This window comes from Macaca nemestrina, chromosome 4, assembly GCF_043159975.1.
Source record: "Macaca nemestrina isolate mMacNem1 chromosome 4, mMacNem.hap1, whole genome shotgun sequence".
Lineage (NCBI taxonomy): Eukaryota > Metazoa > Chordata > Mammalia > Primates > Cercopithecidae > Macaca > Macaca nemestrina.
This window is the reverse complement of record NC_092128.1, coordinates 35013272-35027267: the sequence shown is the minus strand read 5'-3', so window position 1 is coordinate 35027267 and position 13996 is coordinate 35013272. Positions and strand designations below refer to the sequence as shown.

Genomic DNA, 13996 nt, shown 5'->3' with positions numbered 1-13996 from the left:
GTGGGTGTAGGTGGTTTCAGATTTGCACAATCTAAGTCGACACCAGTTTGGAATTCAAGAGGAGAGTAATTTGAGTAAGAACAGGAAAAGATAGTTAAGAAGTAGGACTGACACTTTGAGTTTACCTAAAATAATATTCATTCTGGTGTGTGTGGTAGAGGGAACGACAAAGAGAGGTTTACTGACTGCAATAAAACCATACCTGCATACTAAAGATATAAAATGTTTGTATGCTTATATTTATAGTTTCATTTATTTTACTTACATCGTCTTTTTAAATTTCTTCTGTTATATACTAAAGTTGCAAATTAAAGAATTAATTTAAAGAATTTAAAGTTTCAAATTAAAGTTATGTTGCTTAAACATCAGGGAGGGCAAATGGACTGTCAGGAGGAGACTATTAGTGCTCGTGGTTAAATGCAGAAATATTATACAGGAGCATGTAAACTTTTTTGGATATGACACTGTTAGGGGATCATCTTGGAAATCTGCCCCATTGTTCCTATTGTATATCTTTACAAAGCTCTTCTTTTTACCATACTCCTTTTATTTCTTCTTCTGATAATTAATGGGGAGGCATGTTGATATCAGGGGTTTCCTTCCTTTTCCTTTTGTACCTTTTCCTCATGACTTCTTGTGCCCTTATAAAATTATTAATTTTTAACTTCATGCCTTCTCTTATGTTTCTCTTCTGTCCCTGGAATTTCTTGGAGCTCCTATTTTTCACCAGGAAACATTGCTTGCGTTGAGGGTTATTTCTGAGATTTCATGGAGAGGGGCTTCTAGGGAACAGATATTGAATAAATTATTTTCATTCATAGAGATTAAGAAAATGAAAGGTAATGAGTTGCTTTGGAAGAGTTTGCTTAAAAAAAAATTCACCTTGAGCAAAATTCAGATCGGAGCATTCTCTTTGTATAATTTCTGCCTGCCTGCCAGTGCCTCACCCTGAATCTGCCAGGGAGATTATTTTCCCCATCCCAGTCAATTCCATTAAGTTTTCAAAGGAAGTAGCTTATTTGGAATAATGATGCTTTCTTACATTAGGGGTTTACTGGTAGCATAGAAGCTTTGTGAAGAGAGACTTTCACAGTTAATAGATACCACTTATTTGAATATCTACATATAGCTGTGCACTTCACATTAGTAATTCATATAACTGTTCTCTCTCTCCCTTTAAAGATGTTGAAACTGAGGCTCAGAAAAATTACTTGCCCGAAGTCTTATAGCTAATAAATCTAAAGCCGAAGCTTATGAAGCCATTTCCACTTGACACCAAAGCTTTCTGTGCTGTATTATGCTACCTCTTCACATCATATTGAAGTCATCTTGAATGAGTTGTAGAGGCATATTTGATAAGAAAAGAAATCAATTCTGTTTATAGTTATTCTAGGGTACACTAACTTACTAACTTACCCCCAGCTCCTCCCCAGTCCCTCCCTTTCTTTTGTTATCATGAATTTATTTTATTTTATTTTATTTTATTTTAGAGATGGAGTCTCACTCTGTCACTCAGGCTGGACTGCAGTGGCATGATCTCGGCTCACTACAACCTCCGTCTCCTGGGTTCAGATGATTCTCCTCCCTCAGCCTCCCGAGTAGCTGGGACTACAGGTGCGTGCCACCATGCCTGGCTAATTATTTTTTGTATTTTTGGTAGAGATAGGGTTTCACCATGTTAGTCAGGATGGTCTCAATCTCCTGACCTTGTGATCCACCCATCTTGGCCTCCCAAAGTGCTGGGATTACAGGCGTGAGTCACCACACCCAGCTCATGCATTTTATTTTAATCAACAAATACGTAGTCATTTCATATTTTTTTCTGCACATTTACTTATTTTATTCCCTCCTTCCTTCTGGGTTTCTTCATAAAATAGTACATGGCTATGTGGAAGGGGTTGCTGTCTGCTACCAATGTGAGAATAAAAGATGTTGGAAATTAGATAATATGAAAATGAGTATGTAATGCAACACGTATTCCTGTCAACTATTGGTACCTGTTACTAGATAAGGAAGTTAAGCAAAACCATACCCTGCTGTTCCAGTTGTTAACACTCCTATTCATGGTTATCATCATTTGAGAAAGCTTGGCTGGGTTCAGTGCAGTGTCTTAAATACATTTGCATATGCTCTTCTATTTAACAGTCCATTTGTACCTGCTGAATCCCCAAAACATGTTAATATTTTCTGTATAGAAAAAGTATACAAGTAACTAAACATGATTGCTAATCTGGAGACGCTGGAAAAGATCCACCCAATTTTTCAAAGCCTCATCTGGCAGTGAGGTGTGATGGCAGGCAGATAAAGGTAATTGAACAAACACTTCAGTCAAAAATACAGTTTATGATATGGAAATGAAGCCTCATGAATTTTTGGACCCTGTCTTGTTTCTCACATTTATTAAGCCTCTACTGCATTCTAGTTATTCTGATGTGAACTGAAGATACAAAGCTGAGTACGTGGATCTTGCCTTCACTGAAATCACAGTTTAGGCTGATGTGTTGATTTATTAATCATTATGAGCAAGATAAGTCTGGATAGAGAGAGATGTATGCAGCACAGTAGGTGTGCAGCTCTGGGGGGATCTGATTTGATGCCAGCATGCAAGGACTGCCAAGTCCCATTCTCATAAACGAGCCCAACAACCGACGTCATTAATACACAGAGCAGAACAGAGCACTCGAGGTTGGTTGTCAATCTTACCCCGGTCTCTTGTCTCATAGTCTGCTGTGGAGGTAGGTAGATAGGTAGGGCCAGTGGCATTTGTTTGCTGCTTCAAGTGGAACTACATTAACACCATCATGAAATATCTTTCTTCTGACACTACTGTGGTATGAAATCCAATCTTCTCTGGAGGCTGATTTATTTTATTTTATTTTGTTTTTATTTGTTTGAGACAAAGTCTCACTCTCTCGCCTAGGCTGGAGTGCAATGGCACGATCTCGGCTCACTGCAACTTCTGCCTCCTGGGTTCACGCAATTCTCCTGCCTTAGCCTCCTGAGTAGCTGGGATTACAGGTGCCTGCCGCCACGCCCAGCTAATTTTTGTATTTTTAATAGAGACAGGGTTTCATCATGTTGGTCAGGCTGACCTCCAACTCCTGACCTCAAGTGATCCACCTGCCTTGGCTTCCCAAAGTACTGGGATTATAGTGGAGGCTGATTTTATGGTAAAACTTAATGAATCACCAGGAATAAAAATAATATATTTTATAGTTTAACACCTAGTTATTGCATTTCTTAATTTTTTTAGTCATTTTCTCATTTTATCCTCAATCTTGTGATGACAGGGCTATTTTTATAATTCATACTTATCCGGTAAAGCCAGAAAATGTGGCTTACTAAAGTACACATGCACTGTTAGTGGCAGAGTTGTCTCTTATTTAAAATCCAAAAGCTCCTTCCGACCACAGTGCCTCTGTGAAAAAAAGTCTTCTGCCCAGTGAAGTGTTGTAAGTGCCCACGTTGGCTGCATGAAAGGAGCCCACTGATCAGGGCCGTCTTAATCTGTTGAGGCTGCTGTAACAAAGTACCATAAACTGGGTGGCTTATCAACAACAGAAATGTTATTTCTCGCAATTTTGGAGTCTGGGAGTTCCAAGGGCAAAGCAGCATCGGATTTGGTATCCAGTGAGATCCCATTTCCTGGTTCGTAGATGGCACCTTCTAGCTGTGTCCTCAGATGCTGAAATGGGCTAGGGATCTCTCTGCGGTCGGATTTATAAGGGAACTAGTCTTAAACCTCATCTAATCGCTTCCTATAGACCCCACCTTCTAATACCATCACCTTGGGGGTTAGGATTTCAGCATATAAATTTTAATGGGACACAAATATACAGACCATAGCAAGGGCTCACAGAAGAGGAGGGTTTTTTTTAACTTAAATTTCAGAAGACAGGTGAAGGAAGGTTGAGTCAGTCTTACTGGCCCACAGCCTGGATTTCTTAGACCCTCAGGTGAGGGTGTAGCTCTTGCAGCTCAGTGTACTCATTGCCCTCCTTAGCTGAGTTACTGGCTCTATTTCCAGCCACCTAGTAATTTTCTTCCTTTAGCTGCAAGTTACTAGGCCCAACCTGTGTGAACATGTTTCTTCAGAGACTGGTCATGTTGGTGACATATTGCTACTTTCCGTAATGGTGATTGCCATAACTCTTACCTTAAATAATGTATTTATTGTATTTATATTATATATTAATTGTATTTGACTTATAGCTAAATAGTAACCTATATTTAATATATTTTCTTTATTCAACCATTACTGAACACTTCTGTGTAATGCTTGTACTATGTCTGGACATACAAAAGTAAATATAACAAAGTCTGTGTTCACTTGGCATTTAAAATATGGGTTGTTGCAAAAGATATAGTTGCTTATTGAAGAAACTGGAAAGAAAATAAAAAGTAAAACAAATACATACTACCCACGTAGACAACCCGGAGGTATCCACTCTTAATGTTTTACTATATAATCTTTTGACAATATTATAGTATCACCAAAAGGAGATTATATTGTGTTCCTTTTGTAGTTTATAATTTGTTCTTGTCACTGATTAGAGAGCATCTTTTTATTTGATAGTTTGCTACATCATCATTTGTAATGATTATAAAGAATTCCTTTGTATAGATAGTCTGTAATTAAGTTAGCCAATCCCCAGAACCTTTTGTTATTATGAAATTCTATGTGGTAAGCATTCCCTTAGTCATCTTTTTCAAGCAACCACATTTATTCACCTAGAATGCACTCTTTAACCTTCAGTTGGGGGATTAAACACATGCACATTTTAAGGCTTTAGTTATTGTTACTAAATAGCTCTCCAGAAGCCTTGCTGGGATGTTTGAACACATTAGTAAAGTAAATACAGGTTGAGTATTCCTTATCTGAAATGCTCTGAACCACGAGTGTTTGGGATTCTGGATTTTATTAGATTTTGGAATATTTGTGTTATATTTACCAGTTGAGCATCCCTAATCTGAAAATCCAAAAGCCAAAAGGCCCCAATGAGAATTTTCTTTGAGCATCATGTTGATACTCAAAAAGTTTCTGATCTTGGAGCACTTCCACTTTCCGATTTTTGGATTATGGCTACTCAACATGAATTTTCCTCAGATGGGACCAGGGAGTCATGACTGGAAAGAGATGGTCTTCTAGTAGAACCTTGGTATTGAGAATATATGTTTGGGTTATGCAGTACTATGGGTTGCACTGAGTGGACAGTAATAAAGGTAACCTTTGAAAAAATTAATCAAGTTAAATAAAATATATATGTATTAGTTTGAATAATATACTGTTACTTCTATCTCTCCATGTATAAAATTCCATTTCTCATCTATCCCTCTAAAACAAATACTTCCTTTCCCTCCCTTTCTCTCTTCCTTCATTTCATTTTGCATGCATATGAACATTTTTGTACCAGCTATGCCACAAACAGAACATAGTCTTTAGGCTTTAGCAGTTTGCAGTCAAGTCAGGGACGTGGGTAAGTAAACAGTGACCACAACACTGAATAATAAATATTATGGCAGACAAAAAGCACTGAGTGTATTTGTGCATGCAGGAGGGGTCCTGACTGCAATTGAGACAGCTTTGTTAGGCTTTTCTTATTTTCCTAATATACTAACCTTGACTCCTTAATATCTCTTAACTCCCATATTCAACAGTTGTTATGTCCTGTCTAACTTTATTCTCCAATATTTCTCTAAGTGCATTTTCATAATCTGTGTCTCCTTTCCATTTTCAGTGCTATCACCCTCATTCAGACCTTTATCACCTCAGCCAGGACAATTCCAACACCAACCTAATTGATGTACCCAGAACAAATTTCTTGATCCTCCTCTGATCTGTGTAGCCCTCCCTAAACCAGTACTTTGAAGATTTCATTATCTTGGTTAAAAATCTTCAAAGGATTTTTATGACCTATTGTGGAAAACCAAGCTCCTTAGCTCAACAATCAAGGTTAAATCGTGATCTATTTTTCCAAACTTATTTTTGTTTTAACTTATCTTCAGTAACCCCTTTGTACCCCTCCTACTTGGGCAAATCCTATCCATTCTCCAAGGCCTGTTCATATTGATACACTCTGTAAAGCTGGGTCTGACTATATGTATCTGGCTGAAGCATTCCAGTTGTTGGTGCATCATATTTAACAGTTCACTACGCTTTTATTGCTATTCTGAATTTTTCAAAGTATCTCATGTTTGTTTTGTCATATTGAAAGCTTACATGAGTCACAAATACTGTTGAGATCTCCTTTATCTCCTGGCACAGAAACTTGCACAAAGAGATCATTCACGTAATGTGGAATCTGATATTGATTTAAATGAGCTGCTGTTTGAACAGGTCTTGAACTTCCTTGATTAGATTATATGTAAATATGGTCTAGTTATATTGACATGAATTAGCTTGTGTTTTGTCTTTCCTATCCTCTCAAATTTTAGTTCAACAACCAGTGCTGAAAGCATCTAGCTGGTCTCCCAATGAGTTCTTCTTTCATTGCCTCATCCTTTCCTCTCACTAGGGAATTCCAAGGAAAGCAACACCCTTTCTTTCCCCATACCAGGCTGCCTAAACCTTCTATCATGTAAGCTCAGAAACATTTTTGTAGAACAGAAAAAATATGGCAAGGAAGGGCAGAAAGGAAGAAGGAAGGGGAAACGCGTGGAAACACATAAAGCAGGTACGACTGTTCCTGGCCCGTCTCACCATCCCTCACTCTCACGTACGTGGTACATGTAGTTATTGCAACATTCTTTCCCACAAAATCCAAACTTCACCTCAGAATCCTATTTAACAGTGATTCAAGCAGATATCATGAGTCAACAGTCATTGGCCAAAGAAATCCTACTAACATTCCCATTCTAGAATATATATGGGGTCTTTATCTCTCCTTGGACAAATTAGATGTATGCAAATTTGCATTTATTGTATATATTATCATGATTTGGATAACTGCTTATTTTATAAAAGTTCTCTCACTTGTAAGAAAATACAGTAGAGTTCTTTGAGACTGCAAGCTTTCTTAGTGCATTAAATGGATTGTTTGAGTTACACATAAGTATTTTTGAATATTGAGTAACAGTGAATTCCTATTTGTGACAAAAGTTAAACATCATTCTTAGGAACTAGAATAAACAATTAGAAAATAAATGGGTTAGAATTTGTGCAACATTCTTAAATTTTCAGCCTTCAGCATTGATTTCAACAAAAGTATTAGCATACAAGGTATATATTTCTTAGCAGAAATCCAGGCTCAGTCAATACTGTTTGTATAGACACAATTTCCTTTTGCATTCGTGTAGTACCTTATACAGGTGTCCTGCTATTCATTGTCTCATTGGTTCCCTGTAATAATGTGTGGCAGGCAAGAAGTATAATTTACTGATAGAGAAATTATAAAATAGGGAAATTTCAAGAATTAAAATTACTCTATAAAATAGGGAGTATTACAAGAATTAAAATAACTCTAGGGGAGGCTGGGCACAAGTGTAGATTTGTTTTAAACTTTAGTTTTTATTTAATTTGGAAAATATGCAGTACTTTTATATCTTTAACATTAAAAGGCACAAAGGCTATGCAGAGAAAAACCTCCCTGTAATATCTGTCCTCCATCCACCCCCATATTCCTTCTGGGATAATATTGTTAGTATAATATTAATTCCTTGGCTGTTCATGTAGAGACATTCTATGCAATATATGCTTGTATTTATTCCATATACAAGTGAATAGAAGCTCCCTATATCATTTTGATGCCAGTACTCATATGCTGTATACTTTATTCTGCACCTTATTTTTTTCACTTATTAATTTGTGTAGAAATTATTTCAGATCTATACGTAAATAACTCATCATCAATTTTTTGAAAAACAGCTTAATGGTATTACATTGAGGGAATCATTACTTATCTAAACAAGGTCCCTACTGATAGGCATTGAAATGGTTTTAAATCCTTTATCATGGTAAAAAATGCTACACTATAAAAGCCTTAAACATAAGTCATTACTCATGTGGGAGTATACATGTTAAGGATACATTTTAAGAAGTGAGGCTGTTATGCTGTTGGGTAAAAGGATGTGTACATTTGTAGTTTTGATAGATATTGCCAAATTGTCCTTTTTGTAGTTTTAATTTTCAATGATCTGATTGTATTATGAGTGCAGTGGGGCATTATAGAGAATTTCTTATAGTGAAGAACTATTTTTGTTTTGTGGACTATCTGTTCAAATCCCTTTCCATTAGGTTAATAGTCTTTTTAAAATGTTTTTGCAGCAGCTGCGATTTATTAGAGAAATTTTTTCTTCTTTTTTTTAAAAATTATACTTTAAGTTCTAGGGTACATGTGCACAATGCACAGGTTTGTTACATATGTATACATGTGTCATGTTGGTGTGCTGCACCCATTAGCTATATACCTAATGTAAATGACTAGTTAATGAGAAAACTTTTCATTGTGTGAAGGACATGACTTCTGAGTCTAAAGGTTTTTTTTTTTTTTTTTGAGATGGAGTCTTGCTCTGTTGTCCATGTTGGAGTGCAGTGGTACAATGACAGCTCACTGCAACTTCTGCCTCTTGGGCTCAAGCAATCCTCCCACCTCAGCCTACCAAGAAGCTGGGACCACAGACATGCACCAACAAACGCAGCTAGGTTTTTGTATTTTGTAGAGACAAAGCTGAGTCTAAATTTCATCTTCCCACCACTATATTAAACAAATAAACAAAACATAATTTCTAATGATAGTGTCTCAGAACTTGCAAATCTTCTGCATTATTTATCTGTTTGCATGTAATGATACACCCTATTGTTTATTTACCTGTAAGGTTATTTATTCCCTGAAATTAGTTTACCGTGTTGATGAATTTCAACTTCCCTTTAATTTTCCTTATTTCTGGAACCTTCCAAAACTCCATTGAAAATAATTTTACCTCTAAGAGGAGTCTATACCGAAAGACGTTCTCCTTTTCTGAAACAAAGAAAGTAATGTGAAAAACTCATTGTCAAGTCATATATACTGCTAACTTTGCAACCACAGACAGTACTTAGGTAAAAGATTGGGAGAAGAATCTTAAAGATTCCCACTGCAAAGTGGGAATAATTTAATTGGTGTTACAGGTAGATAGGCATGAGCGGGACAGGAGAGGGCCCTCCACCAACCCACCGGGAATGTCTGGTGATGGTTCGGCAGCAGAGAGACCATTTCCTGATGGTCCACACCTGTTAACCTCAACACGTTAATTGAATACAGACCCAAAGGAGAAGCAACTTCTTGGGGATGCTCTTTAAGAGACAAAAATGGCAAAGTATGACATCCAGGTACATGCCACTGGAAAAGGGAAGAAAGTCTCAGGTGGGCTTTCATTTAACTTCCTAAACATACTGCTTGGCATGCCAGATCCAAAGGGTAAGGAAAGCACTGCGCATGCGGGAAGTCCACCCTAGGGGAAGAATCATGAGAAAGAGGAGAGCGTATAAAAGTCTTAGGATCAAGGCTAAAGACCCCTCTTTTAGCTCTTTTTCTCTGTTGGACCTTCAGGCATCTGATTGGTTTTCTTCCAAGTGAATTTTCCTTTCTTTCCTGTTCTAAAGCCTTTTTAATAAACTTCCACTCCTGCTCTGAAATTTGCCTTGATCTCTTTTTCTGCTTTATTCCTCTCAGTTGAATTCTTTCTTCTGAGGAGGCAAGGACTGAAGTTGCTATGGACCCATACGGATTCACCGCTGGTAACTCAGGGTAACTTGGATCTCTGCCACCAGTAACATTGGGATATTAAGACTATAAAGAAAGGCATAAGGATTCAGGGTTATATTTGGCCTTCAAAAGACAATATCCAGAAATAAATTAAATTCTCTTAAACCACCTTTAGGATTTCACAATATCATGGATCTCTCTTTTGAAGCATTTTTGAAACCCATTTTTCTTGGCTGTCTGTAATAGCAAGCTATTTTGCCTCAGCTCATTCCTCTTCAGACCTAACCCATTGTAATCGTCTTGCTCTGAATTTACCTCTCGAGGATGGTGCATCCCTTCCTGTCTGCTGATCCACTGGGGCTGTCCCAGAAAGAGAATTATAACACTACTCTTTCCCATGCCCTCCTTGTCCACGGGTAAATTTTATTGGATTATGGCTAGCCAATAACAAATTCTGAAAACATAAAGAATAGATTGTAATTGACAAAACCTTTGTTTTCAAGTTATTCATGTCAGCTTTCAGCAATAAGACAAAGCTCTTTTGTCCTTGTAAACAGAAAGAACCTCTTAACTTATCAAGTATTTAGATCTTCCCAAATATGATGGGGGGTCTGATGCATGAATCCTGGCCTGGTACATGGAAAGTGCTGTGAAAAAACTCATTCTCAAGCCCCATATGCTGCTAAATTTGCAACCACAAATAGTACTTAGGTAAAAGATTGAGAGGCATTAAAGAATCTGCCAAGATTTACAGTGGGAATAATTCAGGGATTTGGGATGTTAAGACTGAAAGAAAGGCATAAGGACTCAGGGTTATATTTAGCCTGCAAAAGAGAAGTTGCCAGAGAACTTTAATAATGTTTCTAGGTCATAAAATAAACATGAAAAAGATTGTGCCTTATTGGCCTTTATCTGTGGATAAGGGAAAATGAGTACGTAAAACATGAGGAAGAATTTAGGTTGGAAACAAAATAACACTTTGATTGACTATGTTCCTAATTTAAAAATAAAAGTACACATTTTTCTACATATATTATACTCTAATAAAAAGTTAAAGACAAATTTTCACATGTGTGGGATTGCTTTGGAATGGTCAGAGAGCTAGATAGTTTCCTAAAGTTTGGTGATCACGAGTGTGGCCTCTTCTCTCAGATTGTTTTGACTAAATGCTAGCCACACTGCTTTCTGTTTGTATGACCTTGGGCAAACCTCTATCCTAGCTGCTTCTTGCCTCATTTCTAAAGTGAGATAATGCGAGTATTCATCAAATAGTATTGTTATGAGGATTAGATAACATATGTGTCATAGTTATAATTTGGTTTTCTTTTAAAAGGCAGAACATTCAGATATTAGTTGTCTAAAGAGACCAATTATTTTTCTCTAATGAATAAATTCTAGTACATGTCTTGAACTGGCATGGCCCCACTCAGTTTCTGGTATCCAGATTCTATCTCATCTGGTTGCTTTATTGTATGTGACTTACATTCCGGAGTACGTATATGCCTGTTCTAGCTGTCCAGTCATTGTCTGCATTCTAGCCACCTGGAAGGATAAGAAGGTTCTTTCTTGAGAATAGTACCTGGAAATTTCACTTTCATCCCCAGCCCATTGGTCAGAACTTAGTGGCATGGTGGCACTTAGTCACTGGGGAGGCTGGAAAGCATAGTGTTAATTCCAAGTAAAACTATATCCAGCCACTAATCATGGGTTTTATTAGTATAGATGAAGGAGATTAGTATAGATAAATGTAGTTGTTGAGGGAGAACAGATATTTAGGAGTTAGAAACTTCTGCTATAGTGCGCAAAATGCTTAGCACAGTATTTGGCAGTAAACGAAAACCCATGATTGTTATCATTGCAAACTTAGATTCACGATCTAGTATCCCATCAGCTGTTTTCATCTCGTTGTTCCACAGGCACAGTCAACTCAACGTTTCTAAAAATGAAGTCATTATTTCACTCTGTATTCCGTCTCTTCCCCTGTTTACCTACTCAGAGGACATCCAAAAGCGTTAGCTTTCTGGGATAAAGGCTTCACCACCCACCCCTCTTGGAGTGTTTTCTCTACTTCCCCTTTAGTTTCACTCACTACATCTAATCAGTTTCAAAGATCAGTGGTTCTGTTTGGGAAATGTCCCTCAGACACATCCTCTTTTCTCCACTCTCACTGTCCATTACCTTCACGACTCTTTACAATGGTTCACAAGGCCCTTTATAGTCTGACTCCAATTTATTACTCATCTCAACACATCTCATACCCCAGCTACCCTGGGTGAAAAAGATGAGAAGCAAATATTTTATTTTATATTATTTAATTTAATTATTTATTTGATAGGTCTCACTCCAGTTGCCCAGGCTGTAGTACAGTACTGTGATCTCAGCCCACTTCAGCTCGACCTCCCCAGCTCAGGTGATCCTTCTACCTCAGCCTCCCGAGTAGCTGGGACTCAGGCACGTGCCACTACACCCAGCTAATATTTTTGTATTTTTTAGTAGAGACTGGGTTTCGTCATGTTGCCTAGGCTGGTCACAGACTCCTGAATTCAAACACTCTGCTCACCTCAGCCTCTCAAAATGCTGAGATTACAGCCTTGAGCCACTGTGCCCCTCCTAGAAGCAAATATTTATATTTTAACTATTTTAGGCAAATTTTGAGCAAGATATTTACTTAATAAAAGATTTAATTTTTAACAAAGATTGAGATGAAAAATTCAAGTAAGGAACCAATTTTATATTGCTATAGGCAATGCAACATCCAAAAACCTTTTATGAATAGGGGACTTCTACATGTCTCCCAAAATAGTGAAAAATCTGCTAAGGAAATAAAGATAATCTACATTCAATTCACGTGGGTCATTTATAATCCTCCCCTTAAAGCTAACAGACTCACATGAATGTGAGAATATTTGAGTTACCAGCTTCTTTTCCATGTTTTCTCCCATACTCTGTAAAAGATTTGCAAATGACCCATACATGAATTAATCTCTTGTGATAAAAATAAACTTGCTTTGTAAGCAGTTAAGCCCTAGCTATTTGGTTGTTACTTTTTTTTCTTCATTTTTTTCCTATATGATATTTATCTTAGACTGTTGTAAGTTTTTTTAAATCACTTTTCTTTCTTGTCTTTTAAATGTTGAGAATTTTTTTTCTTTGCCAGTGAAGAAAAATCAATCTGTAAATGAAAACAGATTTTTAAGTCAAATTATTAATGAAATTTGGCTAATTTTTGTAGACCCACTTTAGTTAAACCTTTTACCTATTTCAGCTTTAAGGTGTGGTTAAATTAAAGTGATTCTGTTATGTAATCATGGAATTTGACCTGATATATTTCAGTTCAGTTACTCTATTTGCACTTCCAATCTCTTGATTTTATGTGTCACATAAAGCATATATAATTAAAAATATATCTTTGCTGACTAAAAAAAAAGTTTCCTAATCTATAGTCTTATAAGCCACTAACAGGTATACATTACTTATGCATAAAATAAATGAAGGAACTTATCATTTATATGCATATTTATTAAAATTTAGTGTGAAATTTAAGATATTAAGATAAATCTATTGTAAATAAAATACAATGCCTAGACCACCTTCTTTCTGTAGTCCCTACTGTATTTTAGATTATTCTTTTGCAAAATATTTTGGGAGGATGAACTCTTCCTATTTTAATCACATGGTAGTAGAACTAACATTTTATTAATTTCCTCTAGAACACATTCTTACTTGATTCTTAGAATTATGCATAAGAATTAGATTTTTTTCCTTACACAAGTTTGCTTACCTTTCTTGTATAGTATGTAGAGGGGAGAATTTGATTATAAATTTATCTAATTATCTTTTAAAATACAAGTAAGACTATTTCAGAATTACAACATTTAATGGAAATACATCAGTAAGCTTTAAGGGCTATTTGCAGTTTGAGATAATTTTTAGAAGACTCTTTCTCAACAGGAAACAAGTGGATCTTTTTGCAATAACTTTATCATTTAAATTATCAAAATGATTTCAAACCATATCTCTGTCAAAGATTTGTTAACTCATTTAATGTCTGCATTGGCAGATCATGAAACAATATAAATACATAGATACATGCATATATATGCACATGTATATACATGTATATTTAATATGTATATTAAAACCAAATACACGTGCTGTTCAACAAATTGATTAAGACTAGCTGGGATTACAGGAGTGCACCACCACACCCGGCTATTTTTAGTAGAGACGGGTTTCACCTTGTTGGCCAGGCTGATCTGGAACTCCTAACCTCAGGAGATCCGCCCACCTTGGCCTCCCAAAATGCTGGGATC

At 36.5% G+C, this 13996-nt stretch overlaps 1 long non-coding RNA gene across 1 annotated transcript in view; it reads left to right on the top strand.

Annotated features, from left to right (window-relative positions):
* The first annotated feature begins 1466 nt into the window (after window positions 1-1466).
* The window catches only part of LOC139362745 (uncharacterized), a 283374-nt gene continuing 270844 nt past the window's right edge, over window positions 1467-13996 (top strand). Inside the window, exon 1 of the long non-coding RNA XR_011622001.1 lies at window positions 1467-1614. This is a non-coding gene — a long non-coding RNA (uncharacterized lncRNA). The remainder of the gene's footprint in view (window positions 1615-13996) is intronic.